The sequence below is a fragment of the Lissotriton helveticus genome, chromosome 6 (genome assembly GCF_964261635.1).
Source record: "Lissotriton helveticus chromosome 6, aLisHel1.1, whole genome shotgun sequence".
Taxonomy (NCBI): domain Eukaryota; kingdom Metazoa; phylum Chordata; class Amphibia; order Caudata; family Salamandridae; genus Lissotriton; species Lissotriton helveticus.
Window position 1 is genome coordinate 768,059,348 of NC_136067.1, and position 25,749 is coordinate 768,085,096.

General features: G+C 44.3%; 1 long non-coding RNA gene across 1 annotated transcript in view; it reads right to left on the reverse strand.

Annotated features, from left to right (window-relative positions):
- Positions 1–24,045, reverse strand: part of LOC144761527 (uncharacterized) — a 110,722-nt gene extending 86,677 nt beyond the window's left edge. Inside the window, exon 1 of the long non-coding RNA XR_013595764.1 lies at positions 21,630–24,045. This is a non-coding gene — a long non-coding RNA (uncharacterized LOC144761527). The remainder of the gene's footprint in view (positions 1–21,629) is intronic.
- Between the last annotated feature and the right edge of the window lie 1,704 nt (positions 24,046–25,749).

Below are 25,749 nucleotides of genomic sequence, written 5' to 3' on the forward strand. Positions count from 1 at the left end.
GTGTAGCAAATATAGGTAAGGTTCCATTCCTTCAGTGGTCTTTACAAGGTTATATGTGCACACCGTGATTTTAGCCCTTTCTTGTTCTATTCTCTGTGCGGCTTTGTGTGCAAAAAACGCTTTTTTGACAATAGTCTTATGGTGGGGGATGATCGCTGTCGGATCGATAAAGAGATTCCCTAGGCCCAGAGTTACCAGTACTGATTTTACATAGCTGAGCCACGGGATTCGCAACCATTTTTCTCTGGCCAAGCAGTCCTTCAATATATCCCTGCTTAGGCTCGCCTCTGGGTTTAACCAAATTTTAAGCCAGGCTAAAATTGGTCTAACCTTTATCGAATCTTCAAGGTAGGGGATCCCTAACTCCCTGTGTGCTATTGCGGCTGATAAACTGTCTGGGGCTTTCAGGACGGATCGTAGATGTTTATTCTCCTCCCGCTGGAGTTGGCAAGTGTTTGCAAAACCCCACACTTCTGCCCCATAGGTTACTTTAGAGCAACATATTGAGTTATATAGGATCGTCACCTGTTCGGGGCAGCACCTCCCCAGCCTTTGGCCATAACCAGCTATTGCCCCATTGGCAGCATTCATTTTACGGCAACGATCCTCTATCAAGGCGTTAAATTTTAATAACCCATCAAACAGTAAGCCTAGATATGAGAATGACTTAACCTTCTCTATCTTATGACTCCCTATTGTAAAGGTACATTTGTTGGAGGGGTTTTTACCAGCAGATAAAACATAAGATTTGCCCAAGTTAACAGAAAGGTCCAATGAGCCCATAAAAGAAACAAAACCATCAATTAAAATCTGTAAACTCTTTGGTGTGCGCCCGAGGAGGACCGCGTAATCTGCATAAAGTAACACAGGAACATGACGCGACCCTACTCGTGGACAGTCAGATCCCAGCTGTAAGAGGTGCTGTTCAAAATCATTAATATAAAGCGAGAATAAGAAAGGCGCCAGGATGCAGCATTGACGGACCCCACTTTTACATGAGAAGGATTCAGTGCATCCACCCTCAATGTTATATCTGACTTGCGCTGAGGTGTTACTATGCAATTCCCTTAATATGTTGATGAGGCCAACCTCTATCCCCATACTGGTCATCATATTCCAGAGCTTACCTCTGTTAACATGGTCAAAGGCAGCTGGCAGATCCATGAACCCCATATAAAGGGATTCATCACTGGCCATAGTGTATTTGGGTGCTATCATGTAAAGGTTCAAGCATTGGTCGCTCGTAGAACGACCCATCCTAAAACCATACTGTGCGTCAGAGATGATATTATTAGCTTCTGTCCACTCAGACAACCGGTTTAATATCCCCCTTCCCAGGATTTTGGCGGATACATCAATCAGGGAGATGGGGCGATAGCATTGCGGTTCGTCCCTATTACCCTTTTTAAAAATAGGGACGATGGTGGCAATAGACCAGAAGGGCGGTAGGCCACAGCGGATTGCAGTGTTAATAACTCTCGTCATTATAGGGGCCCATAATTCCACTGAACTAAGGAACAAATCAGGCGGATTCCGTCCGGGCCTGGTGCTTTATTTTTGGATAGCCCCTCGATCCCGACCTTGATTTCCTTTAGGGAAAAAACTACGAGCTGACCTTGGACTATATTCCCTTTTTCATACTGTGTGTCTGTTTCGTGATTATATAGACCCCTATAGTGACTAATCCACATGTCAGGCATGATGTTTGTTCCTAATTTAGGGGCCATGTCATCCTGGAATGTGGGTCTATTAATTATTTTCCAAAATTCAGTCATGTCCCTCTTTTTCCCCGCTTCTCTAAGGTCCGCCCAACCTTCTGCTTGTAATGCCTTTTTCCTCCTGCTCAACTCACTTTTGTATTTTTTCCTGCAGGACGCAACCCGAGTAACGTCCCTAGGCTTTACTTTAATACTGTCTTTGAGCTCCCTCAGGGTTTTAGAACAGTCTCGGTCGAACCATCGCGGCTGGCTACCAGTCTCTTTTGGCGGGGCGCTAGTCTTTAACATCCCGTCTACCAAATGCGCAATGTGTTCAAATGCTATGAGTAGCTGCCTCCCTTCGATTGTCTCATCTAAACACGCCTCAATGGGTTTTTTCCCCTTCTCCATAAGTGATTCGTAAAACCTTTCCCCGTCGATCTTAGACCACCTTAGGCGTCTGCCCTGGTCAGTAACCCTCTGGGATACCGCTACAAGCTTTTCCCGAGTTGGGGCAAGGTGATGTATTATGTCTAGCACCAAAGGATTATGATCGCTAAACGGGTTCCATTCTATGCCAACCCTAGAAATTCTGTTTATAAAAGCCCTTGAGGCGATGATGTAGTCAATATACGATGAGCATCCTCTACCCTTGAAGGTAGGCGGCACAGTCTCTTCCTTTGACATATGCACCATATCCAGGGTGTGGACCAGATCCTCGTTCAATAAAAATTGTGTTAAGGCGTCGCCTTCTGCACTGTGCTCAAAGTGGGCTCCGTTGTCCTCTGGGCATCGCGACCATGTCGCATCTATTGGGAGAAGGGCTGGGCAGAGGTGACAATTAAAATCCCCCACAATTAGTCTATTTAGAACATGAGTTTTGGCTTTGTAGGTGAGACTTGGCACAGTCTGTGCTCCAGTTCCCGTATCAGTACATTACATCCCCCGCCTGCCACGTTATTGTACACGTTTAATATTGTCAAATTAAGTCCTTTACCCTTGAGTCGCACCTCTTGGATATCGTGAGAATTACAATTTGTGGTTGACCATGTGCCAGGGAGATTCAAGTCCACATATACTGATAGCCCGCCCATAGCCCTGCCTGATCTAGATTTCCTTGCTGGAACAGCGAAGCATTTATACCCTTGTAAATGTAATAAGTGGTTATCAACTGCCCAGGTTTCCTGTAAGCAAATTATGGGGAATTCGTATATATACTGACGCCATTCTTTGTTATTAATTTTGGCGGCCAAACCAGCGATGTTCCAAGACACAATTCTAATTGCCTCATTAGCCACCTTCCCACTTGTGTCTCCCCTGCCTGGAACTTGTACATAATCTGGTTGCCCCTTGTCTATGGTCACACAAACAGGCACAGAATTTTGGGGACAAGTATGCTTTTGGGGGGAGCATACACGTTACAAGTTGTAGTTGGCTTAACAGTTATACTGGGGCCCTTTTCAGTGAAATCATTGTCTGCTATATCTCCTAAACAGAGTCAATCAACACCCTTCATACCCACTAATGCTGCAAACTGATTAAAAGTAGGCCAGTGGTAATCACCTTGATGGTGCGGAGAAGGTCTAAGATAGTCATCCTGCCTCTGGGTGGGAAGTCCAAAGCCAAGATTCCGGGGGCAAAATGAGGGGGTTACATGATTGTTCTGCTGATGGTGAAAGATGGAACTAAAATAACCATCCTGCCTCTGATTAGAATTGCCAAAACCCATATTCTGGGGGCAGAGTGAGGGGGTTACATGGTTGTTCTGCTGATAACCCAAAGGCCTGAAGTTGGGTATCGGGGCGACTATTGCTCTTGGGTAAAAGTAAGTTAAATCACGTATGGTGACAGCGTTACCTGCATTTTGTGGGAACCCATTTACAATGTACCTAACAACCCTATCATCTTGGAAATTTATGATGACAATGTCACCCGATAAATCCTTAGTTCTTTTCCCCAACCAGGCTAGACGTCTAACATTAAGTATTGTCCCATTTATTTGCGGTGGAAGTGGGCAATTCTGCCTCAGCCAGTGTATAATTTTATTTTTTAGCCCACGTTGATCTTCTCCATTCCATCCACTAGTGCTGGCACCCCGGTCAGGACTGCAACATATGGCGCCGCTTCCGGGGGCAGCTCAACTCTAAGCTTCTTAACTGGGGATGTCTTTACGGGTTTTTCTTGATCAATGGGTTTGGGGGCATTTCTGGCAGGATGTGTTAGCAGGCCATTTCCTATTTTATCTGAGATTGCTCCTTCCTGTATCTTCTTGGCGTTATTTTTACCATTTGTTGCTGCAGTGTTAATGGGTAAGATTTTGCGGGGTTTTGGTTTAGGCAAGGTCGTGGTTATTGTACCATTCTGAACAATGGTATTTGAGGGTGGTGCGGGGGGATGATGCTCTAAATCAGGTTTGGAAAGATCTTTAATTGCCACTTTAATTTCCCCTAGCTCCCTTTCTAGCTTCTCAATTTGGCTGGTTAATCCCTTCAATCTCTCAACTAATGGCAGCGTGACCGATTTTAATAATTGCTCTATACCGCCCAATAGATGTGTGCTAGATGGGTCATTTAACGGGGTGGGTATTGCATTGACCATTAGGATTGGTGTGAGTGCATTGGGGGAAGGTTTGTCAGAGGACCCCCCATTTTTACCACTAGCCTTGTTTTTATATAGAGAATCCCCCCTCTTTTTCCTTCTTTTGGGTGGTGGACCTTGGGCTCTGTGAATTTTTGGTGCTCCCTTTACTGTGTTACGTGAGTCCACTCACGTTGGCAAAGTGTCGTGCAGGGCTTCTGCATCTGAAATCAAACTACAGTTCAAAGATGAATCATTTATAATCAAGTCATTGACTATACCTAGTGGGGGAGTATTTTGCAAGAGTAGTGGTATACTGATATTTAGGGATGCCTCACTATCCCCAATTACAGGGGAAATACTATGGATTGGGGAAATCGTTAGCTTTGGGGAACCTATGGATGATCTCTTGTTTTTAAAACATTCGATGGAACGGCGTCTCTCCGCCCGTCGCTCAGACAGAGCGAGTTCCCTGTCAGTTCCAGTGTTAACCCTAAACAAGAAATCATCCAATGTACGCTGATTAACTCCTCCTCCTCCTATTGGCAGGTACCTGTCTTTTATGGGAGACGACGTCATAGTTTGCTAGTAAAACCAATTCTAAACAAACACAAACAACTAAAATAATTAAGACACTGTGATCCAACTACTGCATGAGCTGCAACTTAATTAACAATGTAACTGAATAATTATTGATTCCGCAGCTTGCTACATGTAAGGACAAATCTACTTTACCACAGGTCAATCAATGAAAGGGAGGGGGCCCAGCCCAGTCTCTTACCGTCTCTGAGGGCCTCACAGGGCCCGCCCTTTGCCCGGGCTTAGCCCGACGCGTCCCGCGCGATCCCGCGACGCGGGGGAAGGCGTTGTAATTTATGCGCTGGTTGGCGCGCTGGAAGCATGTGCGACTACGGACCGCAAAGGACGCCGGGAAATGTAGTCCTCCCTCCTCCGCTCGGCGGCCTCACAAAGCTGTCCTGGGTGCGAGGCGGCGGGAGTCGGGAGGATGCCTGGGTCAACAATTTCAATCAGGTATGGTCAACTTCCCCACAAGCAGGCGGGTAACCCAGTCTCTGCTACAAACAATGCCGTGTTGCAAAAGATCCCCACTCCGCCGGGGAAGGCGTTGTAATTTATGCGCCGGTTGGCGCGCTGGAAGCAGGTGCGACTACGGACCGCAAAGGACGCCGGGAAATGTAGTCCTCCCTCCTCCGCTCGGCGGCCTCACAAGCTGTCCTGAGTGCGAGACGGCGGGAGTCGGGAGGATGCCTGGGTCAACAATTTCAATCAGGTATGGTCAACTTCCCCACAAGCAGGCGGGTAACCCAGTCTCTGCTACAAACAATGCCGTGTTGCAAAAGATCAGAGGACTTAATAATAATTATTTCATCCCTCAACAATTTTTTTCAATGGGTTTTACTAAGACCAAGGCATTTTATAATCTTTAAATTTGGGTTTATGACTTTGGCCCTGATTTAGAGTTTTGTGGGAAGCCCAACGTCCATCAGGACTTCACTACCTTGCCACCCTAGCAAACTATCATTCATTGTATTTAGAGATCTCTGCCAGTATCCATCACCACTGCAGCTCCTTTGAAAGCGGCAAAGGTTTGCTGAACAAGCAGAATGTGTTATGTGGCTCCTCTTTAAACGTTTACACTTTTCGAAAACAAATTCCTAAATCAGTAGTTTGTTTTTGAAAAACAAAATACTAATGACCCTGACATCGTGGGATTTTCTCCAAGGGTGTGAGGGTATTTTTTTTTATCAGTTCTTAACCATCAGGATTTCCCTAGTGGTCTAGAAAAAAAAAAAAAATTATCAGACGTAGAGTAGACGATCTGTAGTTACCCTAACAACCCGAAACCATCAGGCTGATGACGCAGGGTTTTCCGCCGGTGGAGCCAGAAACATGACAGTTAGCCCAACTCAAATTTCATGGGTAGACCAGTAGTTTGGAAGACAGGCCACATTTATGGTAGAGTACTCTGTCTGCCATACTCTAAACCAGGCCCTTAAGTTTTTCAAAGTCCTGTATCACGAGTTCTTAGACTACATCAATGACCTCCAGAGTCATTGTTGGTATCTATAGTGATTTTGGTTTCATGACACTTCCCCCACATTTTTCCTGTGTTCACCAAATCATTTATGTAGAATTAAATATCCAATACTCTATTTTCATCCAGTTCCTATAGAGTCTCCAATGTCTCAACATAATTAATTTTGGATTCTCTTTATTCATCAACTATTGCTTCCTTTAAATGCCTATACGAATTTTAAGAGTGCTATTCTTGTTTCTACAAAGTCTAGATTTTTGTCTGAACAAGTGAATAGACACAATTGCAAAATGTCAGTCTCTGTATCATTTAACTAGCAGCCCGTCCCGACGTTGTTCGGGTATGAATTGCTGCCGGCCAGTAGTATATTGTTTTGTAGGATTTCGTTTTGATAGCATTTCTTATCTGTGACAGGCTTGTGAAACGCTCCGATTCACAGTGCACTGCTGATTCACTTAAGAGTGCACGTTCAGTAGTGTGTGAACTCGAGTTTCCCTACTTTATTTTTCCTTGCAATATTATATAGCGCAATCTCGACAACATGGCATGAGCACAATTTACATTACAGAAGAACACATTCATTTGTGGTAGGCACGGGGAGACAAAGTAATTTGTCTGGAATCACAGGATGTTGAGCTGATGCCGAGATTCCAACGTAGCTCCCCAGCTCTAAAGTTCGCAATTCTAGAACTTGTGGCGGGAGGTGTGTATAAAAGTGTATGTCGGTGCTGGCCATCAATGAGAAAGACCTGTGCATTTTTCAAATCGGTGGTGAAAAAATATGAGTATGTTGCTGGAGATGTGGGCAGCCTTGCCACCAGTGTGCTTACCGGGGAGGGTAAACACCCATTATTCCGCAACTTTCTTTCCGCATACCATCACTCCGCATACTTTCATTACGAAAGTACCATGACTCGGCAATGCCATTATAACGCATGGCATTACATTTTATATGCTTTTACCACGCATACATTTACAACGAAATTCGTTGTAAATGCATGAATGGTAAAAGCATGTTTTTTTAAATGTTTGGATAAGGTAAGTATGGGTATAGGGGTATATGTTTTGAGGTACTGAGGTATATGTTTTGGAGTGTTTGGGTATTTTAAGGGTTCAGATATAGTTTTGGGTTATGGGGTACAGGAGTAGTTTTAGGGTTTAGGGATAGGTATGGGTTTTAGGGTACAGGGGTATTTTAAGGGTTCAAGGCTAGGTTTGGGGTAACAGGGGTATTTTAAGGGTTCAGGGCTAGGTTTGTGTTTTGGGGTACAGGGGTATTTTTAGGGTTCAGGGCTAGGTTTGGGTTTTGGGGTACAGGGGTATTTTAGGGTTCAGGGGTAGGTTTGGGTTTTAGGGTACAGAGTTATTTTTATGGTTCAGGGCTAGGTTTGAGTTTTGGGGTTCAGGGCTAGGTTTGGATTTTGGGGTACTGTGGTATTTTAGGGTTCAGGGGTAGGTTTGGGTTTTGGGGTACAGGGGTATTTTTAGGGTTCAGGGCTAGGTTTGGGTTTAGGGGTACAGGGGTATTTTTAGGGTTCCGGGGTAGGTTTGGGTTTTGAGGTACAGGGGTATTTATAGGGTTCAGGGCTAGGTTTGGGTTTTGGGGTAAAGGGGTATTTTTAGGGTTTAGGGATAGGTTTGGGTTTTAGGGTACAGGGTATATTTATAGGGTTAAGATGGGTTAGTGTTTAAGGGTGTTGGGGTATTTTAAGGAGTAAGGGTGGGTTATGATTATGGGGTGCAGGGGTATTTAAAGGGAGCAGGGTGGACACCCGGAGCTGGAATGTACAGAACCTGGGAAGAAAAAACAATGAAATATTGGGCACATCGCTCGCTTTTTTTCCGTAATCCCGCGCCCCGCACACGCCCACGCCCCCAGCACACGCCCACAGCACACGATATGAGACATGGCATGAAGGGCGGAACGCACCACACGCCCCAGCGTTTGTCACCCCCACAGCACACGCCCACAGCACAACGCAGACACGCCCACATGGGACTACTTTGCTGGCACGGTTCTTTTACCTTTTAAATGTATATGGTGGGCGTCTGCATAGCCTATGTCCTTCTGTTGCAACTGCCCTTTCCAATGCTGTATTGGGTGTTGTGATTGGTGCTGTGGTTCCTGAGATTACCCGCCTCAAAGGTTTGGGCTCTCTCTTTATTATATTAGTATAGATAGTATTGAGGATAAATTGACCACAGAATTTGTGCTTGTAGGTTTCACTTCCTTGTGGCTCTTGATTGTCTTGGTTGTGTTCCTCTAGTTTCCTTGGGTTCACCTTTTTCTGCATGGCTTTTCTTTGTTGTTTCATTTTTTTTCCTTTTTCTGGTTACTGATGTTTCCTGTCTTCTTTCAGAAGGTGGAATTTGTCCATAAAAAGTTGTTTTTGTTAGGCAGGTTGTTGCGCCTACATCTTTTTCAATTATGAGCCACCCGTGTCTGCGCCAAAATACACACTTGATTCTTGTACAATAATGACTGTATCTGTAAATTCTAATTTCTGAATGATCCCTGTCATAACAATTTTATAGGCAAATGTCAATACTCTTCCTGTTTCATAATCTTTGTTATACCTCAGAAATGTGTTTAAATTCCATGTTGTGATTTCCTCCTCCAATTTATCCATTGTTTTTTTCAATTCCTGGTCAAGTACTTCTGTCAGTTCTTTCTCAATGGGCTAAATCTCTTTCGATAGGTGATTCTTATAAATTCATGTCAGAATATCTAATTAGTATCTCTGTCATTCCTTTGCTTGATTGGGCATAGTGGGTAGTCCATTCTTCCACCATGTGAGGATTTGGGTTTTCATAAGTGGACACTGTTACGGTTCTCCGACCTTATTGTACTCTCCCTTCATTCACATATTCCTGTAGGGACCTTGCCCCTCACTGCTTGTTTAATTTCTTTTGAAATAATTTCTCAAGTTTTAATAACTTTTCTTTTATTATTTAGTGGGATTGATCACTTGTTGTCCCCTCAGCATGTGTCTCTTGTATACATGTTACATTCCCTTTGAAGAAATTGTAACCACACTATTCTGTTTGTGTTTCTGTTTCCATCGACATGTATGCTGACTGGATTAGACATTTAAGGCTTGCAACCAAACTGGGAGTTTAACTCAGACACCGATGAATCTAATAGGGTGAAGGGGTCGTGTGACCTGTTTTGACTTTGTCATACCCTAGACTTGACTCCACAATCAATGTGATGCAGGCAGCAACTCCTTCCTTGACACATCTTCATATACTCTTTTCTACGTGCAAATGTGGGAGGGAAGCCTTCTGAGCAACCAGCTCACCACTTCTTGTCCTCAGCTAAGCTCTAATTTGCTTTTAGCAGCACAGGTAGTGCCACAGCTTTCCTTTTGACTTTGTATAAGACAACTCAGTCCTGCTCTGCAGCTATTTCAGTGTGCGTGTGTGGGGGGGGGGGGGAGGGGAGAATGCATCAGTTGCACCCCAACTTCACAAATGAAGCTTAAACGTTTGCCAGCCCAGAAAGGTGAGGCGATAAATCTTGTCAGACTATGGATAGCTATATATACTAATGTGATTAACTACACCAAAGGTTGGACTATTGAATGCTCATTTCTCCTGAAAGAAACTGTGACTATGAGGGCCTGCTGAATAAACTTCCTGGGGTAGCATGCCTTAGGAGCCCACTTTAAGCATTAATGGAAAGCTCAGACACACTTTATGAAATGGCCCAATAAAACCTTCATACCTCATGCTTGTCCAGAGACTGCAACATTAAGACACAAATCTTCCTCGCCTCAAAGAATTTCAAAATACAGAGAACACAGAATTAAAACCCTGGCCCATTTGGCCCAATAACCCTCCCAACCTGACTGGCATGCCTAGCAGCACACACTTGACTCCAAACACACTGGCAATACAGCCTGACAACTCTCTGAATCCAGACCCTGCTTCCAGACCTCCAAGGCACACTAGCAACTCAGTTGCCACCTCTGTGCTAGCCTCACCTCAATTGTGACAGCTTCTGGAGCTATGATGCATCATCATAGGTTCCCATGCACACCACCACCTTTCACAAGCTTGTCCTTGGCAGTGGCACCTGTAGTAGGCAGTGGACAAAAAAGCATACCTAGTGACAAAGTAGGTGGGAACCATGCACCTGGACGTCATCCCTCATTCAGATGAAAGAAAGACTCTTAGCTCTTGTCCAGCATCTGCCTCAACTAACCATCTCTCTTCTGGGGTACAAGCTTTATTGTTAATCTCTGAAACACATCTCAATAGCTGTGGCCTCAGGGTATAGCGGTGTTAAGTGAAAATTAAGAGGTGGGTATACAGGGTGTGGGTACCTTCTAATATAAACAGCAGGAATGAGAATTAAATATTGAGAATTGATAAAACCACTCAAAAGTCTGGTAAATATTCTATTTGACAATATATATACATGTTTCACCACCTTCATATGTAAGATTTGTGATTATATCTGTTTTGCCATCTTCCTGCCTATTGTGTTTCTTACTTGCTGGAAGTGGCTGACAGTAAGTAAGTAAGTAAAAAAGGTATTGTTTTTGATTAATTAAAACCATTACAAAAGGTGCACTCTGATGAACAGTTTTTGATTAGTTAAACATTTTCAAAAAGCACTCTGGTAGAACTCTAGTGTGTTAAAAAATACAAATAAGTTTCTTAAAAATCTGAACAGTTTACATCATACTCTAGGGAGCATGTTACAATTATATAGGATAGGAATGCAGTCTTTTGTTTTTTTACGCTTCCTCAAGGTGCCACTGGCCCTTGCTTAGTTGCTACTTATAACAGAAATTTACCTAGCTTTTCGTTTAGTTGTGGTTCCTTAGGATTGAAGCAGGCAAGTACTGCCTGTCTCCGTGTTCGTATACCTCGTTCATTAAAGTGGTTTTTTAAGATGCCTGCCCTTTCCTCGTTTAGACTGATGCAGGTACAAATTAGATGTCATATGTCCTGATTTCCGACCACACATAGCCTGCAAGATTTCCCGCAATTCTCTCTCAGCCAAGGTGGAAGATCCGGTATAGCTGGGAGGAGTCCTAATCTGTATTTTAAAAAAGATTCTTTTGACTTCCTTGAACACCCCAAGCTAAAATATGCCTGTGGCCCAAATGAGTTGTAGCTGCTTAGAGTCAACCAGGCATAGCTCCTACATGCAAAGTTTGCTTTGTCTTCTGCAAGGGAAAGTGTCTTAAAGAACTTATTCATGATGTCCTTAAAGTGCGAATGCGTTGTTGGAATTTCCCATTGGTCGACTAATCTGGTGATAGCTAGTGATTCCGACAGGGAAGCTTGGCCGGCCAGGTAGACGTACTGCACAATTCTTGTCAGAGCTGGTGGTTCAGTGTGTTCCTGGAGTAATTTTTGATTTTGTGCCAACACTTGATGTAAGAGCCTCGCCTTGCAAGGAGTTGTTTCGTTAAGCCAAACTCGAGTTGAATCTGCGCTGGCGAGGTGTAGGGCAGGAGATTTAGCATGACTCTGTATGTTTTTGCCAGGGTGGTATCCAGCAGTGTAGCGTCCCTGCCCCTTAATGCTTTGCTGCAGTAAGTAATTGAAGGTGGAATTTTCGCTTGCACAACACAAAGCAATGGGGAGAATATTGGTCCAGTCAATTTTGTTTTAAGTTGCCTTAATGTTGATGCTATCGCCATCTCTCTCCTCTTGATGGCCTCAAGCTGGTTTGTGAATGAACCACCCTTATCGATTATTACACCTAAGTATTTGTATTCAGAAGAATTTACAATTGGAGTTTTCCTCTGACACCAGGAATGAGACAGTTTTTTACCTTTGATTGTCAGGGTTTTGATTTTGTTAATCTTGATTTCTAGGCAATTTTCGACTGCCTATACGTGCAATTTGTTAAGCAGCCGTTGTAGCCCAACTTGAGTGTGGCTTGCTAAAACAACATCTTCCGCATAAGACATACTGGAAATGGCTAATCAAGGGGTGTGGGCATTGCAGGCACTAAGGGCTGATGTCGTATCTGCTGTGTAAAGGTTAAAAAGAGTTGGTGCAAGCACACATCCCTGTTTGAGGCCTTTAGTTTTTGGTATGCGCCTCGAAAGATGGGAGCCGTTGCCTAGCTTTACCTGAATCCACGTGTTGGAGTATAGCTGTATCGGAAGATTCAAAAGGGTTGGAGGGATCCCCCAGAGAGCCAATTTCCTCCATAGTTTAGCTTATGAAAGATTATATTTTTGGATCTCTTGCATGATTAAAAAAATCAAAAAACAATCATGCATGAACTCCTGATTCTGCAAAGATAACTCACTATGTGGAAATCCCTACAAATCCGAAAAGTTGTGTCCTATTTCAATTGGCCTATGTTTCTGACATATAAATATTAAAGTGTTCATTATTAAAGCATGGTACTGAAACTGACTGAGTAAGGGACTTCATCCATGTACTGAGCGAAGAAGACGTGACCCACATGTGTTTCCCGGCCACCATCCAGTTCCTGCTTATGATTCTTATCTTTGACTTACAAGAGCCACAGACAGACAGAGAATGGGAATGACCATGTGCCTAGGTGAGGAAGGTGTCCAGTAATGCCTGGTTTAAACTGGCACATTTCCAGGTCCTTCATCGCACATACTTTACGCCCACAAGGTTACATCGCATAGGTTCCCAGCGATACCACAGGTGCCCCAGATGCAAAACAGATCATGCTGACCACATGCATTTCAAGCTGGTGCCATTTTGGGCCTAAGATTTAATTAAACTGCAGGCTGTGACAGGGATACTACTTGAACCCTCTATTAAGATATGCTTTTTGGAGCTAATTCCCTCTCCCAAGGATGGTCGCATGCAGACGGTTTGCACACTTGGGGCTTCTACTGGCAAACAGTGAGTTGCTATTCATTGAATGGAAAATATGGGGCCCATGGTGACTGAGCGACTAAGAGACATAGAGAAATGGGTGGTGACTGAAGAGCACAGAATGAAAGAGGTGAAAACCGATGAGCAGGCAGATGAGCAGGCAGATGAGGATTGTATGATCTGGGCCGATCTACTGAGCAGTCTGGTGGACACCAGGGAATGAAGCTTGTCCCAGGGGGGAAGCATGGAGGACAGGAGCTCTGGGTTGTACCCCCCTACAGATGAACAGTCAGAGCTGGTACAGAGAGCTGCCACGGTGGTCCCCTCATCGGTGGGGGGTGGATAGGGAGCGGGGTGGCCTACTGGATGCCCCCACCAGAACAATGATAGGTTAAGCTGGCGGCAGAGTGGAGGGCTCCATGGACTAAAGGAAGAAAGAGGACACTGCTGCGTGATATCCCACATGTACATGATTTTAATTTGAACAAGACTGTACTTACAACAATGGACAGTATTCTGGTACTGTTAACTGGTTGAAGGAATCGAGGTTTGTCTCTGTATGTTGTATGTGTGGCTAAATCTTATGAGCAATAAAGATGTTAAAAATGATTCTTGTCTTGCCATGGCAGCTACTCTTGCCATCAGCAACAAAGCAAGATGGCACTGCCGATGGGCAGATCTGCCACTCAATAGCCTTGCTAAACTCCAATGGTAAAATATATTTTAAAATCCAGGCTCCACCTAATGGATTAACTTTGCATATTGAATCATTCTGTCAGCCCACACGAGCTTTAGGAAGGAAAGGGGAACATGGCACAACATTTGAAGGGTAATAAATGTGTTAGACATGGCAATCAGGATGAAGATCCCTTTACTTCTGCATTTCCTAGACACAGATTGGTACATATCTGCTTGGCTTTACATAACTTTAGTTTAGCTCTAAGTTAATTAGGCTGAAAATAATTCTCTAATTATCAAATATCCTTGTTGCACCTCTTGTCGAAAGATAGGGGAAGCTCAAAATCTGATAACCTGTTTAGTCTAATAAAACTTAATTTCATCCTAAGATCTATTTCTGTCTCAATGACTCCTAATACCTCATTATTAACAGTATAACTTCCTCTTAAAGTATCAGTCTTAGACCGTCAAATTGTTCACACGTTGACAGATTATCTGCTTGGTGACCTGGCAACTCCTGACCTTTATAGATATTCTTTAACTGCACTACTGAGGGCTCTTCTGGAGTGTTACAACATTAAATTGGAAAAACAATGGCTCAACATGGAAGAGTCTGGATGGCTGAAACATTTTGGACTCCATATATGGCTGCCAAAGAGATAGAGGTTTCAGACCTCATTCCAATCCATAAACCTATCTCTGATATGCTTTTATTTGGCTACTAGGACCACCAAGGTTCAGACATTCCCTCCTCACTGCTTTACACCATTTATATATAACCCTAAATTCTCCCTAATGTAATATAAGCCAGACTTAAGCACCTTTGAAGTGGGAGATCTAGAAAAACGTGTTCCAAATGTACAAAGCAGACATCTTGGGCAAGTATTATAGATAAAAAGTTTAGTTCCATTACACTCAGCTGTGTGACAGAGTCTTCGACACCACAGTAAGGTTGCATGGTTTTAGATTCTTCACCGGATTTTCAGAAAATATTCAATTAGCAATCAAAGCTGAAAGCGGGGTTTAGAATGTAAAGGTAATTGAATGTGGCAGAAAGGACTCCTTTCTGTAGCACATGGGTACATGAAAGCCTGTCAGAAGAAGGGCCTTAAACAGTAAGGCATGGCCATAGAACTGCATTAGAGCTACTGGTTCCCCACTTGTACATATTATAAAGAAAATGCATCTAAGCTATTGTACAAATGGTATATGACCCCATTGAGACCTCACAAGAGTAATCCTGATCTTAGAATGTACTGGTGAGGATGTGATGCTAGCCCAAAAATGTTGGCAAAAGTCATCTTGTCCTTGATAAAGGATATCACATCATTACAAATTCCCACTGACCCACTTTTGGTCCTGCTAGAAACTCCATTTGTATTTAATGAATATATAATATTTACTTTCCACGTAGTAAATGAATTACTTTCTGGGAAGGAGATGTGGCCTAGTGAGTAGAGCTGCTGATCTTGGAACCTGGTGACCCTGGTTTGAATCCCAGCCTCAACGCTTGACTCAACCTTGTGTGAATCTGGGCAAATAATTTCATGCCTGTGCCTAAAAAAATGGAATTTAAAGTCTGAAATATATTTCTGCAATTCTCCACTTGATGTACTTAGCCTTCTAGATTGTATTTCAATCCTCCACATATCGTACAATGCTCTGTCGCTTACATACATACTGCATTCTTTCTGTTCTTTCATGACTTGCATTTCACTGGGCCAAAGATGTAAGTCCTTTGACACACCCTCTCTAGACTTACGATGGGAAAAAATTTGGATCAACCGTGTAGGAGAGTAGGATCTGCTTCTTATGGTCACCCCCACTTTTTGACGGTGTTTCACAGTTTTTTTACTTTAGTCTGGCTGGGGTCCTGCTATCCATGCCCCCAGCCTAGCTGCTTCCTCTCTAAAATGATTCCATGTACTTTAGGTACACTCCTGGGGTACCCTAATGAGTCCCCAGTATATGGTACCTTAGGTACCAAGGGCATAGGTACCCCAGAGGCCTACCAGGGGCTGAAGCATGTATTATGCCACCCCTGGGAAGCCTTCCAAAATAACACCACAGGTCTGCTACTGCAAGCTGTGTAAGGTGGTGTATGCAGCCCTTACTCAGACATAGGTTCCCTATATCTACCTAATATCACTACACATATAAACCTATCAGTCACCCATATGGCAGGCCTTATCAATCCTAAAGGCAGGCTGCTTGGCTTTGTGTGAGAGGGTGCCCATGCATGAGCAGGGCCCCTCTGCAGCCTTCGGAATCTGTTCTCCGGGGTTCTGTGATGCAGCCAGACCATATACTCTTAAGTGCATTATAACCTTGCGGTAAATGCTAACTTTGGAATGGCTGCAAGGAAAAATGTTGTGTTTGGTGTCAAACACTTTGGAATCATCCCACCCACCAGTCCTGGAGGCGGGGTATGATTCCACCCTTCTAGAGGGAGAGACATGTACACACCGGTACACACGGTACCAGTATAAAAGAACCCTGGCATCACAAAATGGATGCCACAGACACGAGTGCTGGATAAAACTCTGTCAAGGGAGGCCTGGACAATGGGTTGTTTCCTGTCACAGGGAGGTGTCACCACCTTCCAGACAGGCTTTAGTGTATTGGGGCTGGGCGGGTGCACTCCAAGAGTGCTTTGAGTCAGCAGTGGGGGCACATTTGGTGTCCCTGTGCATAGCCCAGTTCAAACTAGTTGCAGGGGCTACCAGCCCCTACTCTGGTGTGAAACTGGACAAAGGAAATGGGTGTAATCACCCCTCTTTCCAAACCCTCCTATATGTGGGTCCCCAGAGTATGTCCAACTCCTTCCTTGGGTATATGATAGGAACCCCTGGCAACAGGACTTTAGATTACATCTGGATGAAACTCTGATACTGAATCCTGGAACTTCGATGACGTGCACGACGCTGGATGACTGAAGAATCTCCCTTGGAGTAAAGAAGTTACTCCCCTGCATGGCAGGCTCCAAAGAAGCATCGGACCGGTTTGTATCTCCGAAGCTCCTGCCAGACTCCGAAGTATTTGCAACACATGAGGTGGATTTCCAGACTTTCCCGAGGCTGACCTGAGTCTCCAGCAAAGCTAAGACCTGCAGCCCTTGTGGGTACCACGGAACCGAAACCCCTGGACACCGTGCACATTCGACTGACTGAAGTATTTGTTAAGCGCACGTATGCCGTGGCGTCTTGGCGCTGCAAGAGGATAAGGCTGCTGCTGGATGACTAGGGTGTAGTACACAGCCAGGTCTTCAATGCCTTTCTGAAACTGCTCTTATTAGATTGTAACGAAAGAACAATCAGGGTTTGGCTAGAGCGCAGCAAGGCCACGCCGAACGTAATACAAACAAAACAAAATGCCAGTACTGCTCAAGACTTTCACGAATATCAGTGAACAATGAATCAAACAATTGTATCACTCAAGATCTCCAATTTTGTCTGTATAAATCTTTTTATTGAATTGTATTTTTAGAAAAAAACATTTTTAAGACATTCTTATTTAACAGTGGAGCAAAATAGGGTGTCCAATTTATTTTACAACCTAACCTATATATTTTCAAGGGAGAAGAAGGGAAAACCCAAAATGTTTGGAAGAAATGAAAACCAGCAGACTTCTTATTCCGAACATACAATAACCTTTCCGCATTCGTTCTGTGATACTTTCATACCCATACGTAATTCATTCACTCGGATACCTTTCATACAAAAAAAAGGGGGGAAGTGGAACAGATGGGTGGGATAAAAGATGTACCTCACCTAGACTTAATAAAAATCTGTGTTTATTTGAACGGTGGGGTACTATTTTAAATGATTATTTTACATGAGACTGCATTTATCATCAACAAACGGCCATCTAACAAAATTGTAAATATTTTGATTTCAGAAAAAACAAAACAATACAGATTGGCTAAAGCAAAACAGGGTTGACGCGTTTCGAAACCCCTGACTTGTGGGGGTTCCCCTCAGGACCGTAGGGACCAAATCCTGTAAGAGATGAAACAGCTGTTCTTATTTGAGCAACCTTCAACTATTGTGCGGGAATCGCACTCAAAAAATGTTACCTCGTTTCCTTAAAGAAATGGAAGGTTCCTTCCTTTTGGTGCAAAAAAACAGTGTGTTTTTTCTTTTTTCTTGCGGAATGTCACCGTTCGGTTTCTGTTGAAATTATGAGACACCATGTCAATTCTTATTCTAAATCCAACTTTGTCGTCATGGCATATAAATCGGTGGTACAAAAGATTACCTTGTATGTCTAGGGATGCCGATCAATACAATTCAATAAAAATATTTCTACAGACAAAATTGGAGATCTTGAGTGATACAATTGTTTGATTAATTGTTCACTGATATTCGTGAAAGTCTTGCGCAGTCCTGGCATTTTGTTTTGTTTGTAATACTTATTAGATTGTAGGCGGAGCTTAGTGGGTAAGGTGTTCCATAGCTTAGCTGCCTTATGGGAGAAAGACTTGCCTCCCCAGTGCGCTCTCCTTATTCTCGCGATGGTAATTAGGCCCAAGCCAGCAGATCTTATAGTTCGGCTAGGAATGTAGCGCGGAAAGAGAGCTTTCAGGTCCTTGGCTCCTCCTCCAACTACTGTTTTGTGAACTAGGTAGAGGGCTTTGAACTGTACTCTCTGTCGGACTGGAAGCCAATGGAGTGGGCGTATGGCTTTAGAAGTTGGATGGTGCTTAGGGAGGTCCAGCAGTACTCTTGACGCAGCATTTTGCAATGACTGTAATTTAGTACGTTGCCTCTCACCCATTCCCAAGTATAAAGTGTTGCAGTAGTCGATGCAGGAGAGAACTAGAGCACCGACCACTGTTTTCCCAAGTGTGGGAGGGATCAGGGGCAATATTTATATGAGGGTTTTGATGGTGAAGAAGCATGCAGATGTCACTTGATTCACTTGTGCGGTGAGAGTGAGGTCTTTATCTATCCAGAAACCTACGTTTCTGACTTTTTGTGCAGGCACAGGACAAGTACCTGCCTCTGGAGGCCACCAAAGTTGGCTCCAGATGGAGGTATTGTGTCCGAACTCAATCACCTCCATTTTGTTGGTGTTTAGTTTTAGGAAGTTCTTATTCATCCAACTCTTTATGCTTAAGAGGCAGTTTCTAAACTGTTCCGCAGTGACTTCTACTGTTTGTGTAAGTGACACCATCAATTGTATGTCGTCAGCATGCGACACTAAATTCAGGCCATGTGCTTTTATTAGTGAGGCTAGCGGGGTCACATAAAGATTAAAAAGGGTGGGGGAGAGTGCCGAGCCCTGTGGGACCCCACAAGGAAGGGAGAATTCTTCCGACTTCAGGCCTTCCCAATAGATTTGTTGAATTCTATTTTCAAGAAAAGACTTTAGTTGTGTCAGGGCAGTGTCTCTAACTCTAACTGATTCTAGCCTATTGATCAGGACCCCGTGGTTAACAGTATCGAATGCTGCTGTTAAATCCAGCAGTATCAGCACTGCTCTTTCTTCCTTGTCCATGGTTCTACGTGCTTCCTCTGTGGCAATTATTAGGGCTGTCTCAGTAGAGTGACAGGACCTAAAACCATGTTGGGTATTGTCAAGGATATTGTTGAGGTTAACAAACTCCATTAGTTCCTGGTTTAAGGCTTTTTCTAGTATTTTAGTTGGTAGAGGGAGACAAGATATAGGACGATAATTTTTTGTCTCCCCTGGATCTAAGGAATCCTTTTTCAGGATAGGTCTGATGCTGGCCTTTTTCCAATGTTGTGGAAAGACACCGGATTTATTTGTTACGTTAAGTAGCGGGGTTAAGGTTTTACTAATTATTTCTAGGGCCAGCTGAAATATGTAGGGGGGCAGGGGTCTATAGGTGATCCCGACTTGGCTTGTGCAATCATCTTAGAGATCTGATCTTCCTCAAAGTGTGGAAATTGGGATAGGCAGTTTTGGGGGACTTCTGATTGTTCCCTAATGACGTTACTACCTGAGGCGGATATCTCATTAAGCTCATTATAAACATCATGGACCTTTCGTTGGAAGAACAAGGCCATCTTATCTACAATGTGTTGGTCTGGGACAAATACTGTGTCCATCGGACATTTGAGTAAGCTTGACACAGTTTTGAATAGCTCCTTGGAGGAGTTTTCGGCCTTGTAAATTTTAAGTGTGAAGTAGGTCGATTTGGCTTGTATTATCATTAATTTGTACTCATTTAGGGCTTTCGTATACTCCTTTCTATGGGATGAGCTATAATCAGATCTCCAGATCCGTTCTCTATGCCTGCAATTAATTTTCAATTGCTTAACTTCCGGTGTGTACCAAGGTGAGGTAGCTGATTGTCTCCTAGGTTTCTTTCTCTCTTCAGGGGCTAGTTCTCTTACTGCCTCCTGTATCCTGTGGTTGAGTTTATTTGCCCCGTCATTGCTGTCGCTAAATGAGGGGGGATTGTTTGACAGGATTTTGGCTAGACCTTCCTGAATGCATTTCCATGGCCTAGTAACGGCAAGTATGGGGCGAATCCTGCGACTGCAGGATTGTGGTGTATGTTTTATTTTAAAGTGGATAGCCGTATGATGTGACCATGGAACTGGTAAGACCGATGTCACTCTTATGCTATCATTTTTTGTAAAAATGCCGTCCAGAGTGTGGCCGGCTTGGTGGGTGGGTTTGGCGATTAACTGTTTTAGCCCAAAACTGTGGACGTTGTCAGCCAGAGCCACAGTGTCAGAGTCCGTATTATCTTCCAAATGGAAGTTAAAATCACCTAGGACTGTGTAGGTGGGAGTGTCTAGGCACGATTCCAGAAAGGTTTGGATTGCTTTGATAAAAGGACTTTTCATTCCTGGTGGCCTGTATATTAATTGGCCTGTAATAAGAGCTTGGTTATTGCTTTTAATGTTAAAGGACATTGCCTCTGTCAAGCGTACCTCCACTAGGTTCCAGTTGTTTCCGTCTTGAAGATGCTTGCTCCCAAAACCTTCAAGAACTAACCAGCGTGACAAGGATGAGACTTTAGTCACTACTTGTTAGTCCCTAAAGGGAAGGGGAAGTGGAGAGAGAAACAAACAAATAAACACAGGATCTCTTCTTGAGATGTCTGTTGTTGTTTCTCTTTGAAGTATTCTGGGCTGCTTGTAGTTTGTTGCGACACTCTGATAGCTTTTCTATAAAATCATAACAGAATTGTCACTGAAACAGATCTACCATCAATGTTTCTTCACAGCAATATTATACATTCATATTAATACATACCAGAGAGAGGATAGCCCAGTCCTATACTTCTTTAGTGCAAGGATACGACACAACTTGAAACAATAGTAATTGCACCTTCAAATGCAAATGTAAAATTGGTAAATGATTGGTTCAAAAGATAACATCAGATTCAAACCGGTTATTATGTTAGTAAAACTTGGTTAACCAACATCACTCAATTTTACCTTGCTTAATAATTTCTAAGCAGTGACTTGGGGATCTGTAAAACAACTGAAGACAAGAAAAAACAAGGCAGCACACTACGCCTATAATTTCTTATACATGAAGGATCTTAGCAATTGTCACATTAAATCGGAACTTGACAGTGCAGTTACAATTCACTGTAGATTACTACAAAAAACATCTTTTTAGATAAATTCTGGTGCTTAAATCTTTCAATAATACTCCCAAGTCTTGAATAATGACTATATCTAAGTATTGTTCAAAACGCTGTCTTTTTAAAGTCTTTCAAAAGGTTTTTAGATGCAATTATGTTCTTTGCCTTCAAAATTGAATTTGCCATGGTTTGTTAGATTAGCTCAGTCATTAACTGTTCTTACTTTCTTTCCAGGTCGCCGGAAGAGGAACTACTCCGAAGCCAGGATCTCCGTGGGACAAGGTCCGGTCTCTAAATCATTCGGTCAAGAAACAGGAAGTTCGCGCGATGCTGGACGCCGAGGCCTCGGGACTCAGACATGCCGATGGAAGCCTTTCAGCAATGCCGGTGAAAGCCTCTCTGCAACTCCGCGAAGATGAGGGGTCAGGAGCCGGGTCAGGTAAGCGGGAGAGGAGAAGGGGCGAAGGGCAAGGACTCCGTAGGCTGGAACGCTCGTGGAAGACGCAGCAATTACAAAGCGAAGCGTCTTCTGCGAGTTATGCAGGGATTTATATAGTGTTTGGAAATGCGTGTAAAAACGTGCATTTAAATATTCACGTGTTGTGAAAGTTCGGTTTGAGCAAGGCTTCCACGTGAAATTATCATGAATATTCATAAGTGCTTCAGATACCTTGAAGCAGTTTACAATTTAAACAACAAGCAGTGCTAAATGCAAAAGTAAATATTTACTGAATACAATGTTCTGTAATAATCAAATTATAAGCAAATTACATGTACTGTTTCTGATCCTAATCCCTGATCCTAATCCCTAAGTATTCCTAACAGCTTCTGCCTCCAGTGTAGCTTCTGATGAGGATTTAACTTTATAGTGTGAGCGGTATATTAGTGCAATGCCCCCACCCACTGCTCCCGTCCTATCTACTTGTGCCACTGAATATCCTGTGGGAATTGCCGTGTTTCAATCAGGCCCCGAAGTGGTGGGTGTCCAGGTTTCAGTGAGGAATACTAGGTCTAAATTATTATCCGATATCAGGGATTCTAGTTTATGTTTATGTTTGGGCATAGATCTAGTGTTTAGCAGAAAACATTTTAGTGAGTTCCCTCTATCGTGCTTGGGCGTATCTGTTTGTACTCCCCTGCCTGGATGATTCCCATGCTCAGGATAGGTAGTAGTTCTCAGGCTGTTGGGATGGGGGTCGTTTTGGTGGCAATTGGCCAAATGAAGTGGTAGAAAGGAAATACTCAGACCACAAGATGTACAAGCTTTAGGGTTGGTGGTGTTGTAATCCAGAAGTGTGGTAAGGGTAAGGCATTTCCGCATATTAAGGGCCAAGAGCTCATCCCGGGTTAACCTAATTCTGTGGAAATGGGCAGGGGTTCTGGCGCTAGGCGCGTTGTGGGCACGGACGGGCGCAGACGGGCTTGCCTTTGGCGCGCCTTCGGCGCACCGGCGGCGCATCCGCTGCGCATTCGGTAGAGCATTGCAACTTGTAGGCTCTCCCCGGAAGTGTGAACAGCTAGAGCGCGTTCCCCACCACTCCCAAGATGGCGACTTGCTCTTTCGAGCCTAGTGTCTCCCTGCACTCCCTCTGCACAAACGGGACTTCCCGCGGTAAACCGAGGAGTCGGGCTAGGTAAGTGAAGTTGTGCAAGTTTTAAAAACAGTAATTAGGTTTAAATGTTAAAATCAATTTTGCTCGCGTTCGATCAGCACAGAATAACAGGATAGCAGTATAAGTGCTGGCAGCAGTTTTCTCAGGCACAATTTAGCATCTTAATCATGCTGTGAGCTATAGTCTTGATGCTAGCAGTAAGCGCGTTACCTCTCGCTGCGAGTCCGGCCGAGCACTACCACTTGTAGGCTCTTCCCGGAAGTGTCAACAGCTAGAGCGCGTCCCCCACCACTCCCAAGATGGCGACTTGCTCTTTCGAGCCTGGTGTCTCCCTGCACTCCCTCTTCACAAACGGGACTTCCCGCGGCAGACCGAGGAGTCGGGCTAGGTAAGTGAAGTTGTGCAAGTTTTAAAAACAGTAATTAGGTTTCAATTTTAAAAACAATTTTGCTCGCGTTCAATCAGCGCAGAATAACAGGATAGCAGTATAAGTGCTGGCAGCAGTTTTCTCAGGCACAATTTAGCATCTTAATCATGCTGTGAGCTGTAGTCTTGACGCTAGCAGTGAGCGCGTTACCTCTCGCTGCGAGTCCGGCCGAGCACTACCACTTGTAGGCTCTTCCCGGAAGTGTCAACAGCTAGAGCGCGTCCCCCACCACTCCCAAGTTAGCGACTTGCTTTTTCGAGCCTGGTGTCTCCCTGCACGCCCTCTGCAAAAACGGGACTTCCCGCGGCAGACAGAGGAGTCGGGCTAGGTAAGTGAAGTTGTGCACGTTTTAAAAACAGTAAATAGGTTTCAATTTTAAAAACAATTTTGCTCGCGTTCGATCAGCGCAGAATAACAGGATAGCAGTATAAGTGCTGGCAGCAGTTTTCTCAGGCACAATTTAGCATCTTAATCATGCTGTGAGCTATAGTCTTGATGCTAGCAGTGAGCGCGTTACCTCTCGCTGCGAGTCCGGCCGAGCACTACCACTTGTAGGCTCTTCCCGGAAGTGTCAACAGCTAGAGCGCGTCCCCCACCACTCCCAAGATGGCGACTTGCTCTTTCGAGCCTGGTGTCTCCCTGCACTCCCTCTTCACAAACGGGACTTCCCGCGGCAGACCGAGGAGTCGGGCTAGGTAAGTGAAGTTGTGCAAGTTTTAAAAACAGTAATTAGGTTTCAATTTTAAAAACAATTTTGCTCGCGTTCAATCAGCGCAGAATAACAGGATAGCAGTATAAGTGCTGGCAGCAGTTTTCTCAGGCACAATTTAGCATCTTAATCATGCTGTGAGCTGTAGTCTTGACGCTAGCAGTGAGCGCGTTACCTCTCGCTGCGAGTCCGGCCGAGCACTACCACTTGTAGGCTCTTCCCGGAAGTGTCAACAGCTAGAGCGCGTCCCCCACCACTCCCAAGTTGGCGACTTGCTTTTTCGAGCCTGGTGTCTCCCTGCACGCCCTCTGCAAAAACGGGACTTCCCGCGGCAGACAGAGGAGTCGGGCTAGGTAAGTGAAGTTGTGCACGTTTTAAAAACAGTAAATAGGTTTCAATTTTAAAAACAATTTTGCTCGCGTTCGATCAGCGCAGAATAACAGGATAGCAGTATAAGTGCTGGCAGCAGTTTTCTCAGGCACAATTTAGCATCTTAATCATGCTGTGAGCTATAGTCTTGATGCTAGCAGTGAGCGCGTTACCTCTCGCTGCGAGTCCGGCCAAGCACTACCACTTGTAGGCTCTTCCCGGAAGTGTCAACAGCTAGAGCGCATCCCCCACCACTCCCAAGAAGGCGACTTGCTCTTTCGAGCCTGGTGTCTCCCTGCACTCCCTCTTCACAAACGGGACTTCCCGCGGCAGACCGAGGAGTCGGGCTAGGTAAGTGAAGTTGTGCACGTTTTAAAAACAGTAAATAGGTTTCAATTTTAAAAACAATTTTGCTTGCGTTCGTTCAGCGCAGAATAAAAGGATAGCAGTATAAGTGCTGGTAGCAGTTTTCTCAGGCACAATTTAGCATCTTAATCATGCTGTGAGCTATAGTCTTGATGCTAGCAGTGAGCGCGTTACCTCTCGCTGCGAGTCCGGCCGAGCACTACCACTTGTAGGCTCTTCCCGGAAGTGTCAACAGCTAGAGCGCGTCCCCCACCACTCCCAAGATGGCGACTTGCTCTTTCGAGCCTGGTGTCTCCCTGCACTCCCTCTTCACAAACGGGACTTCCAGCGGCAGACCGAGGAGTCGGACTAGGTAAGTGAAGTTGTGCAAGTTTTAAAATTTTTAATTAAGTTTCAATTTTAAAAACAATTTTGCTCACGTTCGATCAGCGCAGAATAACAGGATAGCAGTATAAGTGCTGGCATCAGTTTTCTCAGGCACAATTTAGCATCTTAATCATGCTGTGAGCTATAGTCTTGATGCTAGCAGTGAGCGCGTTACCTCTCGCTGCGAGTCCGGCCGAGCACTACCACTTGTAGGCTCTTCCGGGAAGTGTCAACAGCTAGAGCGCGTCCCCCACCACTCCCAAGATGGCGACTTGCTCTTTCGAGCCTGGTGTCTCCCTGCACTCCCTCTGCACAAACTGGACTTCCCACGGCAGACAGAGGAGTCGGGCTAGGTAAGTGAAGTTGTGCAAGTTTTAAAAACAGTAATTAGGTTTCAATTTTAAAAACAATTTTGCTCGCGTTCGATCAACGCAGAATAACAGGATAGCGGTATAAGTGCTGGCAGCAGTTTTCTCAGGCACAATTTAGCATC